The sequence below is a fragment of the Amblyomma americanum genome, chromosome 2 (assembly GCF_052857255.1).
Source record: "Amblyomma americanum isolate KBUSLIRL-KWMA chromosome 2, ASM5285725v1, whole genome shotgun sequence".
Lineage (NCBI taxonomy): Eukaryota > Metazoa > Arthropoda > Arachnida > Ixodida > Ixodidae > Amblyomma > Amblyomma americanum.
In genome coordinates, this window is record NC_135498.1 from 122,569,715 (window position 1) to 122,577,575 (window position 7,861).

The window sequence follows — 7,861 nt, forward strand, 5'->3', positions numbered from 1 at the left end:
ATGCGCGCCCGCTCTAGAGGAGCAGAGCCGCGTCGCGACACCGGCCTCATCCTTGTGACGTTGCTGTGACGTCAGCTCTCAGCGCAGAGGCCTTAAAGGGAGACTGAAGCACTTTTTGCAAAAATCGGGCTTGCGGCGGCACCTTACAGTTTTTCATGCTGCGAACTCGAATAGAGAACTGAAATTTGGTAAAAACAAGCGCTAGTTGTCGTTTTTAGCAGAAATACGCAGCCGGCGCCTCGGGGCACATCCCGGGTCGCGCCGCCGCCTCTGATTGGCCAAGAAGACGTGACGACACTCCGAGGACCGGCGAAGCGGCCGATATGGCTGCAGTGCTGCGTAGGCTGCGTTGCGTGCCGATTGCAGCTCTTCGCGGTGTTGTATAAGCGATTACAAGACACTTTTGGCTCTCACGTGAACATCGGGGTTATCCTTATGGAAGGCTTTCATTCCAAGGGAGTTCTACTGCGCCCCCGTCGAGCGACAGTTCGTCGTTGGCCGCCAGCGAAAGCGACGAGGCATTTTTACGCGTGGGAAATGTGAACTAGTAAGTATCTCGATTGCTAATCGGTTCCCGCGCATATAGATGCTGTTTGTTGATGCGGCGTTGCTGCTGACGAGGCCCTACAGCGCGAGTGGCTCAGTGCGGCATTTCTTTATTGCATTTGGTCGCGAGGAATACACAGGTGTAGTGTAGGTATAGAACACGGTCAGTGTTTGAGCGCGCTGGCAGAACACATTATCCCGGTTGTAAATGCAATTTATCGACAAATAAATTCAAGGAACAGGCTGCTACCGCAGTATTTGCGCGTGCTGTACGATAGCCTGATCGGCGTGCGACAGTCCGTTTTTAACATGCATTCTTCCAGTATACGCAAATTATTCAGCATGTGCACGTTTGTTTTTCATATCTTCAGAGTAATGCTGTAGGGTTCGGCGCGCTGGCGCATCTTTTTGGCACATCTGTTGCGAACACTCCGCGACGGGGCAGTGACCTATGCTGCGCGTCCTGTTTTATTTTGCTTTGCTGCACGTCGTTAGAAGGGGAGGACCAGTTTGAGCTTCCATGCACTTAGGTCTATCTCCCCGTTCGCGCTTGCGGCTTCCCTCGCCACCCCAGACGGCGGGGCTCTCTGCCGGCCTCGACCTTGGGCCCGTCCCCTGGGCGAGGGACGGTGCAGCCGCCTGGGGAGGAATTCTGGTATAAGGGAAAGACGTTGACATCAGTTTTGAGCTTTCCGACTCGTTCAAACTGACGAGCTGCAGTTAGCAATTTATTTTTACGCGTGAAAAGGGGCGCGGACATCTTGAGGGTGGACCGGCGAAGGGGGCTGCGCTCGTGGCAGGTTGTCTCTAGCTACTCCTAGCAGGCAGGCGCTCGGTCTGGCCGAGCGCGGAGGCAGCGACCGCTTGAGAGCTGGTGCAAGGCGCGCCAGTTCGACTGTTGGGACGCGGTGTCCCTCGCCTCTGTGCAGGCGATAGACTAAGTCGGCCGCGGGCAGTTGTGGCCGTATACTGACTCTTGTACCCATTTGTAAATAGCCTGTATAAAAGTTCTTCGTTTCTCACTAAATCGCTTCGCCTGCAAGTCGCATTCATCGAGGAGCTTTCAAGCGGTGCATTCAGTTTTGAAAACCACCGGCAAACTTTACTAATGCATAGTACGATTTTAGACTTCTTGCCTACAGGCTTGGCACTGAAGCATTACCGAAGCGTTTTACCTTCCTCTTCAGGTGTTCCTGCAAACACTGCGCAGTAATGACTGAAAAAGAAGACTGCCTATGTTGTCAAGAGGTCCCCGAAATTACTGGAAAGCAGAAGCGGGCGCGGTGCATCACAACAACAAAAAAATTCAAAGATGTATGCCTCAACAAAGCAATCCTTGAAGTTGCACTGGCACGGCAGGAATCCAGGGCATCAAGAAACGACAGGGGCTCTGTGAACAAGTGAGGAGCACATGTGGTAGCTGGGTCAGTTTTATTGACATGCATTCTTTATTTTAGGAGGATGAGGTATGCTGCATATCGACAATTTGTCTACCTTGTGTGGAAAAGACTGGGCAGGCACAAGAGAGAAATCCTGCCGAGCTGCGTGCTCAGTGCTGTAAGAAAAAAATATCTTTCTGCTGATGGCAGTTATACAGGATTCAAGCACCCTTATACTTGCTGAGGTAAGTACACATTATAAAGCCTAAATAGCTAAGCACACAAGTCATTCCTCTAATTTGCAGTTATTTGTACCTCCTTCCAGAGTTTGTGCAAATGCCTAGAACATTCATGAAATAAATTTTCATTCATGGTTGGCAAAACCAGAGATAAAAACGCACAGATCCTTTCAAAAAAGTAATTTATTTGCGAAGCTTCTGCAAGTCAGCATACATCTCGCCAGTAAGAATGTGAATCAAGTGGGCGGTAGAGACCATGCTACAGAATGAGGAGCATGGGAATGAAATTACAATTTCACTCCATTTGAAATAGTAATAAAAGAAAAGAACAATGGAGAATATCTGGTGGTGGACTGGACGGCAGTATTATATGCGTAGGTGACGAAAGGAAGGACAAGGTCCCAGTTGGAATGGTCAGGACTGATATACATGGTGAGCATGTCAACAAATGTCCGGTTAAACCGTTCGGTGAGACCGTTGGACTTCGTCTTTTTATGCTAACCTACAAATTGTCGAGAAATGCAGAAGGATAAAGCTTTTAGGATCATGCAGATACTGTCTTATAGTTTATGGTGTGTTCACCACAGTCTGTCGCTAGTAATATTTTTTGGAAGACAGCAATGGCTGCTAAATATGTGGCAGTAGTGCATTGGTTCCTCTTTCATAATGGCAGATAAGAAGTACAGCAGATTGAAATCTTAAAAAAATAAAGTGAAGAGAGAGCCTCAGTCCAGCGACCAGCGTTCCAACAAGAGGACTTGTCTTTGTCAGGTCAAGTGCGGTCATCATTGGCAGGGGTTATATAGGCCCTTCACTCTAAGGAGGATGGACTGGGGTTACGGTGGGGTGTGGAGCGAAGAGGGTGGGAAGGTGGCGCGCTTAGTCTTCAAACAGCTCTTGTCTAGCCATGGAGGCTGTCACCTACAGGTAGGAGAGAAGCGGGTTAGTAACCATACTGAGTTGAAAAGAATGCAAGAACAGACCCCCCTTTTTCCAAAAGAAATGCAACAGAATCTAAATGAACAACGGCAATAAAACAATAAAAGGAAAACAGCTAAGGGAGCAAAAAATGCCACGAAGGAAAGAATAGAGGCCTTAAAGTGGTTGTCAAGGTTGCATTCTTTTTCCTTGTAATCTATGCAATCCCCAGCATATAGTGCAAAGTGGTATACGTACTTTTTAGTGGCTGCATGATTTCGCCTACTCTGCCTTCTTGTGTTTAGTGATATCTGTTTTTCATTTTTTTTACAAACTAAACCTTTTAGTAACTAGTACTCCCTAATTAAACTACACGGTGCATGTCATCACATCCTTTGCTGTACATTTTTACCTGTCACAATGGCTATCAAGGGCTTTGGCTGCTCAACCCACGTTCAGATTTGGGACATGTGGTAAACCCCCTTACTACTTACCAGCATTTTCTCTGCAGATCATGAGAGGCTGATCATTGCCTATTGAATCTTGACTTTCTTTTCTCGACCAGCTTCTCCTTTGGGACCTTTGGAAAACTGCTGCTGAGTGGTGGGCGAGATTCTGGGGCAGTTATCCTCTCCTGGGGCTGCGTGCTCTCAGCCATGGCCACAACCTTGTCGAGGAGGCATTTGACGTAGCCTGTGTGAGCATTTCATCTTGTAGATTGTGCAATATTCACTTTCTTCATGACCAAATAAACTAGGTGGTGCAAGCTTACCATGAGTGGGTGGCTCCTTTACTGGACAAGCTGTTGGGTTACCACCTGCTGCCTTTGGGTAACGCACACACCATCGAAGTGTGCCATCCTTTGTGCGTGCCTTACCACGTCCACTGTTCTCATTGTAGTGAAGTGCAGCAAGTTGGGTCCTGAAAAAGTTGCACAGGACCGTGTGAAAACGTGTAAACGTGTAACATATATAAAAAGTCCAACCGTAAAGATCATGCAACAAAAGAAGGTCACTGATGGATGTTAAGCACAGCACCATGTTAGCAATTAGTGCTTAAAAGCACCATGAGCACGCATGATGAAAATACTGAAGAAGCAAAGAACTACTTCTGAAGAGCGAACAGAACAATGCATCGCCTCAGTTGCTGGGCAAATTGAAAATGAAAATGCAGTTCTTGTATGGTAAACACAGCCAAAACTAAATGCTCACAAAGTGTCGGCACGTAAAATCCTTTCCGATTCGCTCGACTCCGTTTTTAATTTCTGTTTAGACGACGTAAGAAATGATGCTGCTATTGACAATTTCAGTAAGTGTAATTTAAGATGGGCACCTTTTCATATAATTCTGGCACGTGCCTACATGCCTTTCACTTTTCTATAGATGCGTTTAACATTTGTTTTGTTTAACACAATTGTTTTGTGATATCGATGGTTTCTCATTGTGAAAATAGAGTATAGAAGACAACAGCTTACCTGGCCCTCATTCCTGAATATGAATAATGGTAGGTCTTCGGTGTAAAATTGACTAGAAGGCTATGAAAAGCCTCTAATCCATATGTTTGATGTCTGGTGGATAGCCGTGGCATGTCTTGCAGAAGGGCCTTAGACTTTGCAATGTCTTCTAGCTTCTGGAAAGCTTCTGATTCTAAAAGGAAACGGCTATTATCATCTCTTTGTATAGCTCTAAGCGTGCGGCTTGCTGTATGCTCCTGCATCAACCAGTTAAAAAATATTTCAGTGCACCTGTAAATAAACTTCTGTTCAGTAATGAGCCACTTATAAGTTTCGATAGTTTTAATAAACATTGGCATTTGAGGTGCACTGTAATAAATGGTATGGAAGAAATTTAAACAGCCATTATTTACCTAGCTCATGAAGCTTTTCATGTAAATCCTGCTGCACCGCACAGGTTGCTCAAAATTTTGGAATCCCGTCTATTACACTCAACAACGATAGGTTGTCCAGCCCTCCATTCCAATCCCTGCCATTTCCTCTTGATTTCTGCTAGGGTGTCATTAACTCGTTCATATCGTAACGTTGCACTTTTCACTTTCCACAGCTTGCAGCATTGTACTCAATCTAATTTCAACCTTTTTTGCTAATTTTGTTTCTGCACCATAATAGTGAGTACTGGTAAGATACAGCTTTTGTACAATTTGCTCTTGAGGGATACTGGTAAATTACCATTCATGATTTCAGCATACCTGCCAAATGCACTGCTCCTTATTCTTATTATCCTATTTCTTTCACTCTCATGGTCTGGATGTGCGGTCATTACACACTAATAAGATCTCTTCCCTTCGCGCTTTTAAAGTTTCACTGCCTATCACAAACCACTGCTCGCTTCAGAGACTGTTGGACATTGCTTAAGTTCTCTGCATAAAGTTTTTAGACCCACTGTTCTGCTTTGCCCGTCGAGGTCATCGATCATGCTTTGCAGTTTGTTCAGAAATCATTTTTCGAAAGTGCTAAAACAACATGGACAAAGAAGGAACAGACATGGACAAGCACTCATCCCCGTCTGTTCCTTTTTGTCCATGTTGTTTTAGCACTTTCGAAAAATGACAAACGTGCACCAGCTAGCCCGATCCGCCACTCTTCTGGAGTTTCGAGTTCTTTAGCAAGGCAACGTCATCACCAAATTGCATTAACTCTTATCGCCAGTTCTTCTCATTTGAGGTCAGTGAATACCTTCTGTAAACATACAGTGAATAGTACTCTAGAGATTGTGTCTCCCTACCTGAAACCCTCTCTTATTGGAAATTATTACTTTATATATCATAGTTAAATGTGCCTTATTATGCTTTGCTAGGGCCTTTCACATATTTTCATTACAAAATGTAATAATATACCTTCTCTGAGCCACTGCTTTGGTTCGATGTCACCATGCAAGCACGTGGGGAACAATGTCTGGTCGTGTGTGTGGATGTCCCTTATGTGGTTGAGAAGTGACAACCATTTAGGCACAATGAGTTGTGCTTTGCCTTCGCTGGATGCTGCCGCCCAATACAGGTGGTTGCACACAGACTTGATCCAGGGTGCAAGTTCCTTGCAGCTATTTTGTTTTGCAGCTGTGTGCAGCTTCTTGGTGATACCTAAAATGCATATTAGAAAAAATAGAACTAATGTAATATATTCCATAAATACGTTAAAAATAACATTTTATCAGCCACTGTAAAGCAGCAGCTGCTAGATACCTTTTGCCATGTGCAACACGTCAGACTCGTGGGTGATTGCAGCTTTGTTGTTGCGGAGAAAGCACTTGATCTGTGTATGACGGTCAGTCACCAGCACTGCTACTTTGATGTTCGCACTCTCCAGAAAAGCAAGGCCTTGTTTCAGGCCTTCCAACTCCATGCGACAGCTGCCGCCAGCATCATTGGACTGTGGAATGATAATGGCAAAGGATAATGGCAAAGTCCACACCATGTGTATGAGTGTGGCCGGAGTTGAGCAGTGTTTACACATGGGGGCTATCTGTTCCGGAAAGATCCTGCTGTATAAGAGGGGGTGTGGGAAGCTGCCAGTTTGTAGTTTGCGCCATTGGACGGCCTCGCGTCTTGTTAGATCGCGGTGTGCGGGAGGATATGTGCACCTTTGGAGTCGGTAGTGCTGGAGTATGTCCGTGTAAGTGGTGAGTAGAGAAGCGCGTGGGATATTAGTGTCAGCGGAAGCAGGGTGGCTGATCATACTCTCGGCTCGGCAGCTGAGACCTCGAGCGAGAGTGTGTGCCTGGGCGTTTCCGCTGAGCGACTCGTGGGCTGGAGCCCAAAGAAGTAAGCGAGATGTGGAAGAGGGTGCTGTAGAACGTAGAATGTGTAACGCCTGGCAAGAGATACGGCCAGCATCGTAATTGCGAATAGCCTGTTGAGAATCACTGATGACGACTTTGGTATTAGGGTCGGCTAGCGCGAGCGCAATGGCAACCTCCTCAGCTGCGGTGACTGTTTCTGCATTGCGAATGCTGCTGGCTGTGTACCAGCTGCGGTGAGGGGCGAGAGCTACCGCCACCATCGCTGGCCTCGATGGATGGTAAGAGGCGTCCGTATACGTGACGTCCGGACGTCCGCTGAAGCGTTTCTCGAGCTGACGAGCCCGGTCGGCCCGTCTCTCGGCGTGGTGTTCCGGGTGCATCCGTTTGGGAATGGGAGGAATGCGGAGATTTATCCGATATTCCGATGTAAGTTCAGCGTAACTTGGGGCCGATCTCGGCGGGGAGATCCCAACTTGCTGCAGTACCGCTCGGCCAGCGTGTGTGAGTGAGAGCCGCTCATACTGGGCGGTGAGGGTTGCTTCGATCAGTTCGCTCACGGTATTGGAGATTCCGAGAGCCATGAGCTTATGGGTAGCTGTGGACATGGGAAGACCTAGGGCCGTCTTGTATGCTTTTCGAAGTGACGCGTCTAGCCGTTCGCTTTCGGCACAAGTGAGACGTAAGTAGGGTCCAGAGTAGGTGATGCGGGAGCAGACGAAAGCTTGAACGAGGCGCAGGAGGTTGGACTCTCGCATGCCATGATGCTTGTTGGAGATTCGCTTAAGGAGGCGTCCGATCTGCACAACCGACTGGTCGATGCGTTGGATCGTGATGTTGTTGCTGCCGTTGGCCTGTAGATGCAAGCCCAGGATCCTGATGTTGTCTGTTCGAGGAATCGGGTTTCCTTGCACCTGGAGGTTGATGTCCGGAAGTATCTTTGAAGGGCGTCGTCCCGGGGAAGGAATGATGATATACTCGGACTTTGTCGATCTCCGATCCGTTCGATCGCGGTCTGTAAAGTCTC

At 47.2% G+C, this 7,861-nt stretch overlaps 1 long non-coding RNA gene across 1 annotated transcript; it reads left to right on the forward strand.

Moving 5' to 3' along the window:
• Nucleotides 1-1,705: 1,705 nt before the first annotated feature.
• LOC144119043 (uncharacterized) lies at nucleotides 1,706-3,854 on the forward strand. The gene is made up of 3 exons (XR_013312242.1): nucleotides 1,706-1,946; nucleotides 2,004-2,170; nucleotides 3,648-3,854. It is a non-coding gene; the product is annotated as an uncharacterized LOC144119043 (long non-coding RNA).
• The last annotated feature ends 4,007 nt before the right edge of the window (nucleotides 3,855-7,861 follow it).